Source organism: Crocodylus siamensis, chromosome 12, assembly GCF_052110815.1.
Source record: "Crocodylus siamensis isolate JL-2025a chromosome 12, ASM5211081v1, whole genome shotgun sequence".
NCBI lineage: Eukaryota > Metazoa > Chordata > Crocodylia > Crocodylidae > Crocodylus > Crocodylus siamensis.
Genome location: NC_143406.1, coordinates 34,822,702 through 34,840,687, shown reverse-complemented (window position 1 = coordinate 34,840,687; position 17,986 = coordinate 34,822,702).

Here is a 17,986-nt window from a genome sequence, read left to right as displayed (position 1 = left end):
CGTGGGGTACAGTACCTCCAAGGTCCAGGGGTCCTGAGGGCTCCTCCTCCCCTTCACCCTCGCCCGGTCCTCCAGGTGGGGAGCCTCCGTTAGGGGCTCCCTTGTCTACGTCCTAGTCTTGCAGTGGGGGGGGGGTACCCTCACACTGCTGGACCCTCACCAGGAGTCCTACCAGCACCTAGTCTCCCTGGTGCTGATCGCTCCTCTAGTCCTGAGGTGTCTTTACCTCTTGCGATTAACTCTCTAGGCCCGAGGGGGGGGGGCTACAAGGTCTGCCTCCCGGCCCGCGGGTCTTCTTTCGCGGCCAAGCGGCCTGCAGCCGCCGGAGGAGGGTCCCTCCGTACGAGCCTCCCTTCCTGGATTCCTCCGGTGCGAGGGCCACCGGCCCCCTTGGTACCTTCATCCCATCGGGGGTCACTGCGGCCCCTGGCTCCGCCGCACCCTGCCTCGCTGGCTCCGGTGGGGCAGTCCTGGGCTCCGCAGTTCCCCCGGATGCCGCCGCAGACTCGTGTCGCGTCGCTCCTGGCTTCGCGGCTCCCGGCTCTGCTGCTCCCGGCCCCGCCGCTTCCGGATCCCTGGCTCTCGGCTTTGCCGCCACCGGATCCGCGGCTCCCGGCCTCGCCGCTGCCGGATCCCTGGCTCTCGGCTTTGCCGCCGCTGGATCCGCGGCTCCCAGCCTCGCCGCTGCCGGCTCTCGCCGCGTGGCACCTGGCTCTGCCGTACCTGGCTCTGCCGCTCTCGGCCCCGCAGCTCCCAGCTCCGCCGCTCCCGGCTCTGCAGCTCCCGGCTCCGCAGCTCCCGGGGCAGGCTCCCGCTGGAGCCTCCATCCTCTCCTGCTCAGGGTAGGCGGTTCCTTTTTATCTCCCCGCGCCGGTCCCGCGGCGGCGCGGTTCCAGTTCCGGGAAACCTTAAGTTCCCCACCCGGCTTCCGGGCCCGGACCCGGAAACGGGGCGGAACTCCGGGATTCCCCGCTCGGGCCGGACCCCTCAGGGTCCCGGCCCCCTCACAAGGTTCAAATCGAATTGAAGATCTCTGAATCGATTCGGAGAGATTTGACCCTGATTCAGAGATTCAGCCATAGACTATACAGGCAGCAGTCCTCCACGATGCTGGACTCAACTGCCTCCAGCTGGTAAGTCTGTTGTGGTGGGTGGTGGGGGCAGGCAAAGGGCATGAGGGTGCAGATAAATGTCCTGACAGTGAGGGAGGGATTGGGGCTGTTGCTGGGACAAGCTGCCCAGCTGGGGCAGTGGGGTATGGGACTCAAGGAGGGGGGCTCCTGCCACTGTGCGCCACCATGTGCTGCTGGTCTGGGAGATGCTCTTCCAGTGGCTCTCACCACCGGTCCAGAACAGCATGGGAAGAGGCATGTGCCCCCAGATCTGTGCGGGGCGGGCTGGGCCAGGCTGCACTCCAGGAGGCTAGATCTGCCACCCACCCACCCACCGCCGGACTGCACTCGGTGGGGCAGGTAGAGCCAGGGCTACCCTCCCGGTGGCTAGCCCCAGCCACAGCCCAGAGTACAGCCCTGGCTCGGCCTGCCCCACAGAGCGCAGTGGAGCAGGGGCTATGAGGGGGCTGCAGCCACCCTAAAATTCCCCATAGCCCCTACTGCTGGCCCCACCCTGACCCAGGTGCAGACGCCTGCCCCCGTGCCCTGCTGCTGCTTGCCCAGCCAGGTGAAGCCACGGCTTGTCTGGGAGGCGTGGGGAGACTAGGCAAGCAGTAGAAGGGCAAAGCCCCCACTCCCAATGCCTTCTGCTGCCCACCCAGAGCGTAGCCTGGCTCAGCCTGCCCCATGCAGATCCAGGGGCATCTACCTGCTCCCATGCCCTCCCAGACTGGCAGCACATGGTGGCGCACAGTGGTGAGAGCCCTCCTCCCCGATTCTCATGCCCCCTGTCCCAGGCCCAGCCCCAAGCCCTCCCTTGCTGTGGGGGCATTGATCTGCCCCCCGCCACACACACACCCTTTGCCTGCCCCCTCCACCCGCCACAATGGACTTACCAGCTGAAGGACTGCTACCTGTATAGTGTATGGCCGAATCTCCGAATCAGTGGCAAATCTCTGGATCCGAATTGGCTGAATCAAATCGGAACAGTGATTTGAATCACCAAATCAAATCACTGTCCCTCCGAATCAGCTGAATCCGAATTGAATACTTGCTGGTTCACACAGGCCTACTAGCTGTGTATGTGCAGGGAAAATCATCCAAACATTCAAATCTAAAAAATATTTGGCTCACCCTTTAGGACAAACATGTAGTTTAGATATTTACAATAAGCTGCCTAAAATTAGCATTCTTCCTCCAAAAGCTCACAAAAGCAAGATTGTAAGGTATTTCATAAGCCCCACATAATATCTCTAAAACAATCAAGTGCACAAGCTAGAAACCAGCAGTTCTTTAGATGATACAATCTATCTCCACTGCTGCAATAATTTTTATTTTGCTGAAATATTTTGTCTTGGTGTTGGATGCTATTCCACCAATTGGGGGCCTATGTGGATTTAAGCCCCTAAGTACAATTGTATTCCATCATCTTTTGCATTCATGACTTTTCAGGGACTCAAGCAGGATGGAATCACATCACACTTGACCATCTAGTGGGTGGAATGGGATCTGGTCCATAATTCTTTACAGGTATTATTTTTTCCCCATAAGCCCTTCTCTGTTCAGAAGCATACATGTTACACAGGCAATAACAAGCCAAATGGATACATGGACTAATGGCTGAAAATTGGAGCCCAAAGGAGCACGACTTATGATTCTGTAGTCATATAACGGAGTAAGTACAGATGAACTTCAGATAAGGAAACTGGGGAGCCTAGTAGGTTTTCTGTAAGTGGGATGCTTTTGGCCTATGCCTATTTATACATGCCATTTCACTTATCATACATGAAACACCATTAGTTACCAGAAATAGCAATAAAGCATAGAACGCATGAAAAATATATGCTCATTGATGTAATCTATTCTCTCATCTCAACTATAATTTGGGAAAGGATTTTTTAATATTAAAACAATGTCACATTCCATTTTTTAAAGATATGGGTGAAAGATATCATCATTACTTGGAGCTGCTGGTTAGAGGCTGTGCTTTTCCATAAATAATACAGAGACAGCAATCTGTAGTGCTGCCATTGTATCCATAATAGAACAAACTGCATAGGAAAACAGCTGTGTCTTACCCTGGCAAGCACATTTCAAAATGTCCCTGACAGGTTATGAGTAGTGAATATATTTCTGGATGCTGTGCTAATAATAGCGAGAGATACAAATATAGAGAAATATACATATATTGAGGGGGGGGGAAATCACACTCGCCCACATTCAGGGCACTACCGTGCTTTGCTACTGGATCCTCTCTCTTTCTGAAAACAAGGAAACTTTAATTCCAAACATAACCTTGCTCATGGAATGCCCTTGAATAATATTTTCAATAATATTTCTACCTTCTTTGACCTGAATAGTTAGCCTATATTGTCAGTTGTTTCCATTATAGGAGACATTGATGGCAGAGTAAAAAAATTTCTTTTGTAAATAAATGGGGCTGCTTCATAAATATACACAAAATACCGGTTCCCTTAACATAACAGGAATGAAACAGCAAAACATGCTCTTTTCTCACACTTCCAAGTCTCTTTTCAGCCATATTCTACCCAAAAGCTTGCTTGCTTTCTTTTGCGCACTCTCTCTCAGTTCTTTTTTTAAGGTCATTTTACAAGCATTAATCTGGCTACTTGCTGGGTTTTCTTGCTGCTTTCTCTGTATGGTTCAGTGGCACTTTTGTTCCCCCCTCCCTTTCCCTCTCTCACATACATAGCTCTCTAGCATTATAAGGCAATTTTACTTAGACTGCAGGGAAAACCCCAGAGCATGGGTTTCTTTCCACATGCCTTGTGTTTTGGACACTGGACCCCACTGCTTCAGGTCACTTACATTTATCCTGAATAAAGGGTAGTTGATAACCTCATCGAGTTCAGCCAAGGTCCACAGAGCCTCCAGCATAACACTATTATTATTTATTCTGTGGTACTGCCCAAAACCTCCAGCCAGAATCAGGCCCCAGTCCTTGCTTCAAGGAACCAAACATTCTCTATTCCAGCATGCCTGCTTTTCCCTATCCATGTGCATTAGGAGCTTTATGTCACTAGCCACTATGTTTTTTACATGCACACAGGACTCAATGTTCCACAGAACAGGCAAGAGAAGAAAGAGCATATAAAAATGCAAGTTAACGAACAAGATAAGGAGTGCACAGGAATCACTGAAGCCAGCAAGTTATCCTTATATAACAGTAAGGGGTGAGTCGAAGAGCATAACATTTACACCAGGAAAATTGTGCTTTACCGCCTTTATCTAAGATGCTCTGCTTCCCTACTTATTCTAAGATCACGGGAGCTGACATAACATGGACTACTAATGCTTAGGCTGATTGGGCCCACACACAAAGGTTCCTGTACTGGAGCCCAATGAGCCTTCTGTACCCTGCATTGAGACTGACATGTTCAAAGATCAAATACACAGGATGTACCTATCTCTAGAGCCTGTTGCTTTCTTAAAGCCTAGTGAAAGAAGTTGTGTCTGTGGAGAAAAGGGATGTTAAATTATTTGGGGATACAGAAACAAGCAGCCAGGGAATGGATTTGGAAAGTGTAACAGTGGGACAGATATTCACAACTCAGCAGGACAAAGCATCAGATAATATGATGGAGATAGGAAACAATTCTATCCTAGTGAGGACCTGGCAGTTCTTCCCTGCACACGTGCCCTTAATTCCCTCACCAAAAGCTCTCCATAAACTAGCTCAGCACACACTCCAGATGCAACATGCGTGGTGCTGTCATTTTGCATCGGCAGGATTGAGATTTCTGCCTCGGTGTTCAGCCAAGACAAGTTGTTACATTTGTAAATGTAGAGGAATGGCTCCTTCTCAAGGGGGCAGGGCCACAAACAGGCATGGGTGGACTGGGCAGCCACCCAGGGCTCAGACAGAAAGGGGGCCCGAAAATGGTCATTTTTATTATTATTATAATCATTATCTCTGGCAAAGGGAGGCCCAATGCTAAAAGTTTGCATGGGGATGCCAGGAATCTAGGTAGAGTGCTGCAAGGGGGCACAGGTCTAACAGGTCTGATGAAGTTCAGTGGAAGCAAGGGTGTTTCTGACTGTACCTTATGAACAATGTCTGTTGTTCTGAAGTTGGAGCCATCACATTTTGTGACTAGTGAGGGATGGATAGGGTATTTTAATTGTTCAAAAATAAAGTGATGTCTAAAAACTTTAATTTCTATTGTTAAAGTCCACTCGTGTGTGATGTGGTTGTTATGTCAAAGAAATCCCTTGGGGAGGGCAGTGAAGTGCAAAGAGCTCTGGCACAGTAACAGGTGCAACATTAGCTAAGTGCAAAGAGATAGATGCAACATTTGGTAATGGTTTTTACCTTCCCTGAATTCTGCTTTTCACAGCATTGTACCACGCTGCTTTGTTTTCCTCACTCCGCTAAGAACATAGGAAGGCTTGTTAAAGAATTAAAAAATTAAGAATACAAATCCTTTGCATTCCTATTTTCACCAAGTACCTCCATTTCAATTTCTCAGACACCTGCCTGGGTCACATGTAGCTGTCCCCAAATGAAAATCCCATTGACTTCAAAGCATCCTGTTCTTCCCCCACACAACTCTACAGCAAATACATAGATAAGGCCTACTTCTCTCCTCTTTTTATGCTGCTCTAATGGAATAAAGAAGCCATCATATAAACAAGAACTGGCTCCCAAGAAATAACATCAGCCAGCAGGTGTGATAGTGTGTCCTCAGCTTAGTATAAAGCCAATAGACTGGATGTATATCACCTTCTGAGAAGCAGGGGATCCATCTATGCACAGTTCATGGCTTCTGCCTGGGATACAAACTCTGCATATGGCTGTCAGACAGCTAATTCCATTTTGCTTGTAAAGCTGCTCTGCCTTCCCGCTGCCCTTTAGTCTCCATCTTGGAGTAAAATTCCTCCAGGGTCTTGCACATGGGTAACGATAGAAGGTTGCTGACTAAAGCAACTTAGTATTGAAACGTAATCTCTTAAAAAAGATTAACTCCTATCAACCAGGACTGAGGTCTCAAGAGGCTACCTTGGCAACCAAGTCACATGTCAAAGGTCTGTGAACACCTGATTGAGGTGCACAGAACAGTAGCTCTTGAGAGTTGGGCCTCCAGGGTTTGAGAGTTCTGGACATGTCACGTATAAGTCACATCTTTCACTTCTGATCTCACTGATGTGTAGATGCAGAGCAACCCCACTCGCTGCAGCCAAGGTACATTAGCATACCTGACATGAGAAGCTGGTTCCTTTTATGTCACTAGCATACACTGCAGCCTGAGCAAATAACTGACACTGTACGGTTTTGCTATACATATGGGAATGGCAATTGGTCTCACAGCTTATTACAGAGTCTCTTTAATAATTGCAGTCAGATACTTTACCAGCCACCCTTTTCTTTCTTGTGTCACTTCTATGTGCAACAGGGTTGTTTATCCACTTTTAAGAATAAGTTAGAGATTTCATAGACATTAGGGCTGGAAGGAACCTTGGGAGATCATCGAGTCCAGCCCCCTGCCCCAGGGGCAGGAAGTCAGCTGGGGTCATAGGATCCCAGCAAGATAAACATCCAAATTTCTCTTGAAGGTGTTCAAAGTAGGTGCTTGAACCACCTCCAATGGCAAGCTGTTCCAGACCTTAAGGGCTCAGACAATAAAGAACTTCTTCTTTATGTCCAGCTTGAAACAGTCCTGGAGGAGTTTATAACCATTCGACCTCATCATCCCTTGGGGTGTTCTGGTGAACAAATGTTCCCCCAGATCCTGGTCAACACCCCTGATAAATGTATAGCTGGCCATCGGATCATCCCTGAGCCTGCGCTTTTCCAGGCTGAAGAGTCCCAGGGCTCTCAGCCTCTTGTCGTAAGGTCTGTTTTCCTGACCTCTGATCATGTGCGTGGCTCTCCTCTGGACTCTCTCAAGCTTCTCCACAACCTTTTTGAATGGTGGAGCCCAAAACTGGATGCAGTACTCCAGCTGCAGCCTCACCAAGGCCGAGTACAACAGGAGGATGACGTCCTGGGATTTGCTTGAGAAGCATCTATGGATGCAAGCCAGCATTTTGGTCGCTTTACTAGGCGCAGCATCACATTGCAGGCTCATGTTCATCTTGTGATCGATCATGACCCCCAAGTCTCTTTAATCCATTGTGCTAGCCACCGTAGCACTGCCGAGGCTATAAGCATGCTGCAAGTTTTTCCTCCCAGGGTGGAGAACCTTGCATTTTTTGGTATTAAACATCATCAGGTTCTCATCCACCCATTTTCTGAGGCTGTCAAAGTCAGCCTGGATTGCCCTCCTGTCCTCAGGTGTGGATGCTTTACCCCAAAGTTTGGTATCATCATTGAACTTGGCCAGTCCACTTCTGACTCCAATGCCCACATCATTAATGAAGATGCTGAACAATATGGGTCCAAGGACAGAGCCTTGAGGGACCCCACTGGTCACAAGGCACCATGACAATTGACTTCCATCAACCACCATGCTCTGGGTCTGACCACGGAGCTAATTCCCCAGCTCATGAGGTCATCATGGGATACCAGATCAAAAGATTTTTTGAAGTCAAGATACATGACATCAATCTCTTCCCCCTTGCCCAGGTGATAGGTCACCTGGTCAAAGAAGGAAATAAGATTGGTCAAGCAACACCTACCCATAACAAACCTGTGCTGGCTATCCCTCAGGATGTTGCCATCAGCCCATCCGTTAAGAATGGCATCTTTGATCATCTTTTCTAAGACCTTCCCCAGGATAGAGGTCAGGCTGATGGGCCTGTAGTTTGTCAAATCCTCTTTCCTCCCTTTCTTGCAGATAGGCACCACACTGGCCTTCTTCCAGTCTTCGGGCACTTTGCCAGAGCACCAGGAGTTCTCAAAGATCCGTGCCAGGGGCTGGGCTATGATGCTCGCCAGCTCCTTGAGTACCTTGGGGTGTAGAGTACCAGGGCCAGCTGACTTGAAGGTGTCCAGCCTCTCAAAGTGTTCCTTCACAAGGTCAACATTGATGGAGGGCAGGGAATCTCCCTCACCCAGACCTCCCTGTCCCATAATGAGCAGGTGCGTCCCATGGGACTGGTGAAAGACGGACGCAAAGGAACCATTTAGTAGCTTGGCTTTTTCCTGGGCATCAGTTGTCAGTTGTCCCATCTGGTTCAGCAGGGGTCCAATGTTGCCCTTGCTTTTCCTCCAGTTCCCCACATATCTTATAAAGAACTTTTTATTGTCCTTGAGACTTATAGCTAGTTGGAGTTCTGTTGCAGCCTTGGCTTTCCTGGTTCGCTCCCTGCAGATCTGGACCAGTGCAGAATATTCCTCTTTGGAGGTGGATCCCATCCTCCATCCTTTGTAGGTCTTTCTTTTTAGGTGCAGGATGTCCACTAGTCCCTTGCTGAGCCAAGGGGGCTGCTGTGCCTTTCCTCTGAGACAGAATAGCATTATCTTGTGCATCAAGGATTGCTCCCTTGAGGAGCAACCACTCTTCCTGCACTCCCTTCTCCCTTGGGGCTATGGTCCCTTAGGGCCTCACCAGCAAGTCGAGGACTTCTGGTTTGCTGACCTACTTGACAGCTTTATAACAGATGGTGAAGGTGATCAGCTCATGGTCGCTGTCATCCAACTTCCCTTCAATTGTTAGGTTGCTGATTAGGTTGTCCCTGGTTGCTAGTACCAGGCTGAGCAGCCCTATACCTCTCATTGGTCCGTAGACTGCTTGTGTCATATAGAGGTCATCCATGCCTGAGAGAAAGCTTTGCGACCGCTCGGATTTGGCCAAGTGTTCTTCCCATGAGATGTCTGGGTAGTTGAAGTCTCCCAAAGACAACCGTGGACTGGGAGCATGCGGCCTCAGCCAATTCCCTGGTGAACTCCTGGTCAAGCTCTTAATTTTGGGTAGGAGGTCTGTAATAGACTCCCACCATTGTGTCCCCTGTGCCTTGTTTCCCACAGATTTTAACCCAGAGCATCTCCAGTTGTCCACCCTGGGCACCAATATCGGCTTGCAGGGATGCGCAGCTTTCCTTGACATAGACAGCTACCCCCTTGCCCCTTTTGTTCACTCAATCCCTCCTCAACAGGGTATAGCCATCTATACCTGTGGTCCAGTCATGGGTGGAGTCCCACCAGGTCTCCATTATCCCTGTGAAATCATAGTTATTTGTGTTTAGCAGGAGGACAAGTTCCTCCTGTTTATTCCCCAAGCTCCTGGCATTTGTGTACAGGCATGCAAGTGTTCCCTTGGGGGCCCTTGCCTTGCCTACCATTTGTTTCAGGGCTGGGGCAAAGGTGGACTCCCTTAAGTGCCTTGGCCTGCTGGCTTTGCAAGGGTTGCTCAGTGGGCCAGCAGTGGCGGTAGTCCCCCCATCCCCTGAAGGGTTAATTTAAAGCCCGGTGGAGGAGGTCATCCAGTCTGGTTGAGAAGAGCCTCCTCCCCGGTGGAGAGAGGTGGAAGTGGTCCCTTCCCAGCAGCTCACTGCTTCTCTCTCCAAAGAGTGGACTGTGGTCATGGAAGCCAAAGCCTTCCTGATGACACCAGCACTGCAGTCTTTGGTTGACTACCTCGATCCTCCTCTCCCTCCTCAGCCCGTAGTCCGAGACTGGGGGGATGGATGAGAACACAAATGAGAGACATTTGTATAGAATGGTTTAGATAGTTGTGACCCTGCCTTGAGCAGGGGGCTAGATCACATGATCTCCTGAGGTCTCTTCCAGCCCTACTTTCCTATGATATACTGATAAAATTTCCCTTTTGATATCTGACTTTCTCCCTCCATCAGTGCTATAATGGGGAGGGGGGTGGTAAGGAGGGAGAATGGGTCAACTGCCCCAGGCACCAAAGCTAAGTGCTGCCTAACCAGGGAAGGCGCAGGATGAAACTGCGAGTGGCTTGTTTGGGGGGGCATGTGGAGACACTCGAAAGGCGGCTCTTGCCACTGTGTGCATTCCCGGACAAGCATGGGGTGGAGGCATGCGCCCCTCAGATCTGAGGCAGGGTGAGGGTGGGCTGCCACTGTGGGCTTTGCCCCCCAGGCACCAAACTTTGTTGCTACAGCACTGCCCTCCAGTACAATGTTCTCAAATCTGAAAGTGTCACATAATATCAAAGATGAAAGCTCCAAGTCCTACTTTCTCATGCATGTTCAGAGTGGGCTACTATTACACATTCCTGATCTCTAGAGAAGCCCAGCCTTTGAACTCCAGCGTTTTTAAACTGTGATTTAAATGCCGCTTTGATTTTGACTTCCCTTCTGTATCCACTACCCAGTCTGTGCTAGCTATACACCTCCCTTCTAACTTACAGCATGCCTCCAAGTCTCAGAGAAAAGGTTCTTGGGGGCTTATGAAATGAGTGAATTCAGACTGCAAAACTCACTTTACTTTTATGCTCCTTTAGATTTCAACTCCTTCTTCCAGCTCCCCTGATTTCCACCTATTCCCCAACCTGTTTTAAGATGTGCATTCTTCTTGTCCAGAGAACTTCGTAGAGCTACTGAGATATGGGTTCTTCTGTAGGAAAAGCTCCAGCTATTAATTTGATGGAAGAGGTGCTAGAAATAACTGCAAATGGCAAAATCAATCCATATAAGGGCTCTGTGTTGTTTTTACTTTAAGCTTATACAACTGCACAAGGCAGAGAATAGGCGCTGCCCTGTTCTTTCAGGCACTTGAGTGTCTTCTATCAGTTGTTAGTGGTACCTGTTTCCCATGTATCTGTTTCACTTCTCTGTCACTTACAGCATTACTCTCCACTCAGTTGTCCTTAGGCCTAGAACTACTGTTTTCCAGATGAGTATTAAATGGTATGTGGCAGTGGCTTAAGTTGCAAATACTTGTTCTCTAACCTACCCCGTAGAGATTTTGATCAATAAATCACCATGATTACTATACATTGATTGATTCATAGATTGTAAAGGGCTGGAAGGGACCTTGAAAGATCATTGGGTCCAGTCCCCCTGCACTAGGCATGAAATCATCCTAATATATCTTTCTACTCAGGCTGCCTATGGTGGAGGCTGTGGTGATTTTATGCAATGTGCACATCTGTCTGCTAGGAAGTGGACTCAGGCCACTGAATCATCCTTCTAGCCAGAGATTTCCTCAGTTTAAAGTTTGAAATGGTGACTTATTAAAAACAGCAGAATGAGAAAAATCTGAACAGGCTGAAAGTGGACCTGAGGGAAAAACTCAAAAGCAAATATATTGAAATGAGAAAATGGGAGAGAGTGAAGGGGGAGGAGGGGGGGGGGACAGAGAGAGAGAGAGAGAGAGAGAGAGAGAGAGAGAGGGAGAGAGAGAATACCAGTATAAAATGTATACATGATGGTGAAGCATTTGGTTATCATTTCATGTAATATTGGATTAGCTGAGAAAGGGAAAGCTATATCTGCCCAGTTTCCTACTCCCCAGCTAGCTAAGTACCCTCACAGTAGTAGAAAGGAAAATTTCATCAGTTAGGAGTTAGGTGAAGATCCCTTGAAAAACTCCTTTCTTAGTTATACCAGTTTGCTCACTATCCAAGGTAAAGGTGGGTCATCCTACCCATTTCTTTTATGGAAAACAAGACATGCATGGGCAGGCACTTGCTCCACAAGTTGTCCTTCAGACAGACCCATGGAGAAAACATCACATGCAGTTATAACATGCTCTCCAGTCAGACTTTTGGAGTACCTTGATATATATCTTTCATGTCCTTTATTCCTTTGCCTGGCCCCCTTAACCCAGCTCCTTTGTATCTCTAATCATGTAGTACCTCTTGCCAAAGTTGTGACAATGTGTAGTAGAGGGTGCTGGATCAGCCCTGCCCCAACAGGCTGGGTTGGGGAGGATATTCATAGCTCCTATCTGAGAACACCCCTATCTAGGAAGGGGTGGAGACTGTGGCTGTTTAGATGTGAGGTCCTCACTCATGCAACAAGGAAAAGAGGTGGCTGGGAACTGGTGTTTTATCTGCTACCTACCCAAAAGCAGGGAGGTCACCCTATAATGCTAATTGATGGAACTGTCCAGAGAAGAAAACCCAAGTGCTTCGCCAAAGTTCTTGGTACTAGACCAATGAAAACGAGTCACCTCAAAAGCCATCTGCACTTTAAAGCAACCTGTACAACTTCAGGCTCATGAGGTTCTTCAGTCTATGCTGCCCCATATTACACACTTGTATTATGTGAAAAGCAATTACTTCTTGATGGTGGCTGAAAACAGGGACAGGGTCATCTGTCTCTCGTGCCAGGAGTTTTAACTGATGTGCTTATTTTTACTGCTTTGCGAGTGCAGAATTTTTCAAACCCAGGACTCCCATTTTTAAATATTAAAACCACCCTGTGTGAGCTTCCATCACTGATGTTGCTTAAGGCAACATCACTACATAAAACAGCATGTAGTGGTGAAAAAAGACAGTCAGCAAAATGTGTATTGCTGATAGATCGTACACCAAAGAAACACACCATCAAGGAAGCAGGGACACTGTTTAAGTAACATAGAAAAGGCCTCTTAAGCAATCCTTTCCTACAAATTAAATCAATTCCTCAAAATACATCAGTAGAGCTAAACACCACCTAATTCTGCTTTATTAAAGTCAACAGAAATGTTGCCACTGAAGTCAATGGAGCAGGATTTATACTGAAATGATCAAATAGAGGACCTTCTTATACTGTCTCTGAATGAAGAACCCATACTGTATTTATTTGCAAGCATGTGCATGTTCATGTGTAGGGGAAGTCATCCTGCCTTAGCTGGATGCTACACCCTCCTTCCAAACACCTGGAAAACTCCTCAAAGAGCCTCTGTGTTGTTCCTTTCTAGAATGTGGACAGAGAAGGAGGAACCAAGGTTCTTGCCAATTCAGCTCAGGATTCCAGTGTATGGTCCCAGGAAAAGTAGTGGAATCTATGACTGTATTTCCATGCATAGTCCCACCCTGTATACAAAGAAAGAGAATTGCATTATAGGGACAGGTTCAGGAGAAGAAGCCTCTTGGATCATTGCTACTACATGAGCTGGGAAGTACAACTTTCAATGGAATAGCAGTACAGCTAGTAAGAGATGACATGTAAGGGCATCCAATTGATGGGTGCCTTGAGATGTGTGTGGAACTTGGGGAAACCCTAGGTTAGAGGAGTGGTGTAATTCAGGCAATGAAGGTAAAAGTAAAAGGTAACAAGAAAGACAACGATGTAAGAAATTTATTGAATAAGCCCTTGCCCAGTTCCAGGTACCTCCTCTCTTTGAAACTCTATAGCATTAACTGGCTTTTGATTTAGCAGTGTACTGCATGTGCAATGCCACTTACTGAAAATACTCCATGTCAGTCATCCCACAGTCAAGGCTGCTGGCTGTAGAATGGTGGTCATTTAAGCAGGATTCCCACATAGGCACAGTGCAGGTAAGGAGAAAGATGACTTACCATCTTGTAAAAACTGAGGAAAAGAAATATTTTATCATTGCTGTCATGATAGCTGAACAACAATTAGTAACTAATTAAAAGCTGGGTGACAGCAACCACGAGCTGACCACCTTCACCATCTGCCAAAAAGCTGGCAGGACAGTCAACAATACAGAAGTCCTCAACTTTAGGAAGCTAACTTAGACAAGCTCAGAAGGCTTGTCAATGAGGCCCTAAGGGACCACGACCCCAAGAGGAGGGGAGTTCAGAAAGAGTGGTTGCTCCTCAAGGGGGCGATCCTTGATGTACAAGATAATGCTATTCCATCTCAGAGGAAAGGCAGCAAAAGGGCACAGCAGCCCCCTTGGCTCAGCAAGGAACTAGTGGACCTCCTGCACCTAAAAAGAAAGACCTACAAAGGATGGAGGATGGGATCCACCTCCAAAGAGGAATATTCTGCACTGGTCCAGATCTGCAGGGAGCGAACCAGGAAATCCAAGGCTGCGACTGAACTCCAACTAGCTACAAGTCTCAAGGATAATAAAAAGTCCTTTTTAAGATATGTGGGGAACCGGAGGAAAAGCAAGGGCAACATTGGACCCCTGCTGAACCAGATGGGACAACTGACAACTGATGCCCAGGAAAAAGCCAACCTACTAAATAGGTATTTTGCATTGGTCTTTCATCAGTCCCATGGGACAGGGAGGCCTGGGTGAGGGACATCCCGTGCCATCCATCAATGCTGACCTTGTGAAGGAACACCTTGAGAGGTTGGACACCTTCAAGTCAGCTGGCCCTGATACTCTACACCCCAGGGTATTCAAGGAGCTGGCGAGCATCATAGCCCAGCCCCTGGCATGGATCTTTGAGAACTCCTCATGCTCTGGTGACATGCCCAAAGATTGGAAGAAGGCCAGTGTGGTGCCTATCTTCAAGAAAGGGAGAAAAGTGGATTTGACAAACTACAGGCCCATCAGCCTGACCTCTATCCTGGGGAAGGTCTTAGAAAAGATGATCAAAGATGCCATTCTTAATGGACGGGCTGATGGCAACATGCTGAGGGATAGCCAGCATGGGTTTGTTATGGGTAGGTGTTGCTTGACCAATCTTATTTCCTTTTATGACCAGGTGACCTATCACCTGGGCAAGGGGGAAGAGATTGATGTCATATATCTTGACTTCAAAAAATCTTTTGATCTGGTATCCCATGATCACCTCTTGGCAAAACTGGCTGGGGAACTGGCTTCATGGATGGACCCAGAGGGTGGTGGTTGATGGAAGTCAATCGTCGTGGTGCCCTGTGACCTGTGGGGTCCCTCAAGGCTCTGCCCTTGGATCCATATTGTTCAGCATCTTCATTAATGATGTGGGCATTGGAGTCAAAAGCAGACTGGCCAAGTTTGCCCATGATACCTGTGATAGGTGTGCCTTTTCAGGGTCTGTCCACTAGTGACCCTGCCCACCTGTTATGGGCCAAACGCCTGCCTTCTCGCTTGCCATGTCTTGTTGTTACTTGCTTAATTAGAGGATGTTAATTAAGCAAGAGGCTGCCCATTTTCTGCCCTGATGCCAGGGGGCGCTATCTATGGCTCCTTTCCTCCCTTTACACTGCAGCCCAAGCCTCGCAGATGTCTCGGACGTTTTTTGGTCTGTTTCATGCCACAGGTGCTCTGGCTTGTCTCATGCCCTGCGCCTCACCGGTGGTCTGGTTTGTCTTGCCACGATGCCACCTGGCACCCATCAGTCACTGCCCACTCTCTGGGGCTTCTCCCACTGCTCACTCTCTGGGGATTCTCCTGCTGCCCACTCTCTGGAGCTACTGCCATCTTGGGGCTTAGGTGGCCATAGCCGTGCCTGGCCCCAAATCTCCTCCCCGGGGTCCCGAACCCTCTGCAGAGCTCAGGCAGCCTCAGCCTTACCTGGCCTCCAATTCTTCACTCCCCTTTTCGGGGTTGGGGCCACTGCACCCCTGAATGCTGTGCCCTCTCTGGCGCCGGGGTCCCCACGCTACTGTGGAGCCCCTATGAGGCCTCCTCCAACCCCTAAAGCCTCACCCAGCCCTCTGTAAACAGCGGACACAAAAACACAAGCCCTTGGACTATAACATAAAAATCTAAGCCGTCTGGCTAAACAACATTCAATCCCTACCAGGGAATTCTCCACCTCATAACAGCGATCAGGAGCTGCTCATGCAGTCAGGCTTTTCCTCACTGTTTGCTCTGGCAGAGCTCCTTCTCCCTCGGCTGCCAGTGGGGGACTCCCTGCCTGACCCCAGCCTGGGGTTATATGGGAGCCAGGCCCTGCCCCTTCCAGTCAGGTGACTCCCACTGGTTACCCTGGCAACCTGCAGCTGGATTCCTTTACTTATCACTCCACCAATAGGAGGCATCTCAGTGCCCTGCTACAATATCAAACTTTGGGGTAAAGCATCCACACCTGAGGACAGGAGAGCAATCCAGGCTGACTTTGACAGGCTCAGGAAGTGGGTGGATAAGAACCTGATGATGTTTAATACCAAAAAATGCAAGGTTCTCCACCTTGGGAGGAAAAACCTGCAGCACCCTTATAGGCTCGGCAGTGCTACGTTGGATAGCACTACAGATGAAAGGAACTTGGGGGTCATGATCGACCACAAGATAAACATGAGCCTGCAGTGTGATGCTGCTGCTAGTAAAGCGACCAAAACGCCAGCTTGCATCCATAGATGCTTCTCAAGCAAATCCCAGGACATCATTCTCCTATTGTACTCGGCCTTGGTGAGGCTGTAGCTGGAGTACTACATTCAGTTTCAGGCTCCACTATTTAAAAGGGATGTGGAGAAGCTTGAGAGAGTCCAGAGAAGAGCCACATGCATGATCACAGGTCAGGAAAACAGACCTTATGATGACAGGTTGAGAGCTCTGGGACTCTTCAGCCTGGAAAAGAGCAGGCTCAGGGGCAATCTGATGGCCACCTACACATTTATTAGGGGTGTTGTCCAGGTGTTGACCAGGATTTGGGGGAACGTTTGTTCACCAGAGCGCCCCAAGTGATGACAAGGTTGAATGGTTATAAACTTCTGCAAGAGCATTTCAAGCTGGACAGAAGGAAGAATTTCTTTACTGTCCAAGCCCCGCAAGGTCTGGAACAGCCTGCCATCAGAGATGGTTCAAGCACCTACTTTGAATGCCTTCAAGAGAAAATTGGATGTTTATCTTGCTGGGATCCTATGACCCCAGCTGACTTCCTGCCCTTTGTGGGGGGGCTGGACTCGATGATCTTCCAAGGTCCTTTCCTGCCATAATGTCTATGAAATCTATGAAACTACCTGATGATTCTTTTAGCTTCCACGGTTACTGCACCAAATCCACAATACACTCAAAGGCAGTGTTTAACTACTGAACACCTGAACCATATCTGCAGCGGAAGAGACCCAAGACAAAGGAAGAAACATTCAGAGAATGCTGACTGCCTCTCAGAAGAGATTTAAAATAACTGAGAACTAAAGCGGGATTATACTGGGAGGAAAGAAAAAGGCACAAAAGTGACCAGAGCTGAGTCAGCAAAGCCTCACTATGAGGTTAGAGAGCACTGAGAAAGGATAGGGACATGCAGAAGTAAGACCATGGAGATAATATGGCCTACACAGCTGGGCTGCAGAATATACTGCTGCAAGATTCTCACAAACCACAGTAGTTGCAAATCACACCACCTTCCAGTCCATGCACAGACAATGGCACTTCTGCGGAGCAGCAGTTCTCATGCAGCCTATGACCTGAGGGCCCAACCCTCACCATACCCCATGGCACCCAGAACAACAGGGTGTGGAAGCCTACCTTTGACCTTTCAACCCAAACAACAGCTTTTTCCCATGCTATTGGATCTCATAAGGAACACTCACTAAGCAGAAAACTTGCAGCTACACTAGACTGTGACCATCACAGCTCAAACATATGGGTACTTACCTTGCATTTTGTGATGTTTATGTTGCTGCACTGTATGTTACAATGTTCATCTTGGGCACAGACAGAAATGATATTTGTCATGCCATCAACCCCTTGAAAGCACTCTAAAGTTGTGCCAAACAAAAGAGCACAGCTGCAGAGCACTCTAATTATGCGACAAATTAACCCTCATTCTATAAGGGTTCAAATGAAGATACTCTCAAGCCTTCATTAATTTCTGTCTACTCCAGCTGGCTTCAGCACAGTCCAGCCCAGCCCAGCCCCAGCTGCTGTCTCTGTATGGAAGGGGAAGATGACAGGGGAGGGAGGTCAGTTCTGGGGTTCTCAGCCCTGCTGGAGTAGGAGGAGGAGTGGATTGGAGCCCTTCTCCCCCCTCCCAGCCAGGGAAAGCAGCAGAGCTGTGCAGAGGTGAGGGGCAGAGGCTGCTCAGACACAGCCTCCCTCCCTGGATTGGCTCCAAATCGGAGCCAATCCGCCACTCTCCCAATCCAACATCTAATGTCTGTTGGGTCGGGAGGACTGGTCTAACTCATGGCACTTTCTATAAATTGCCATGAGTTAGATCTGGGAC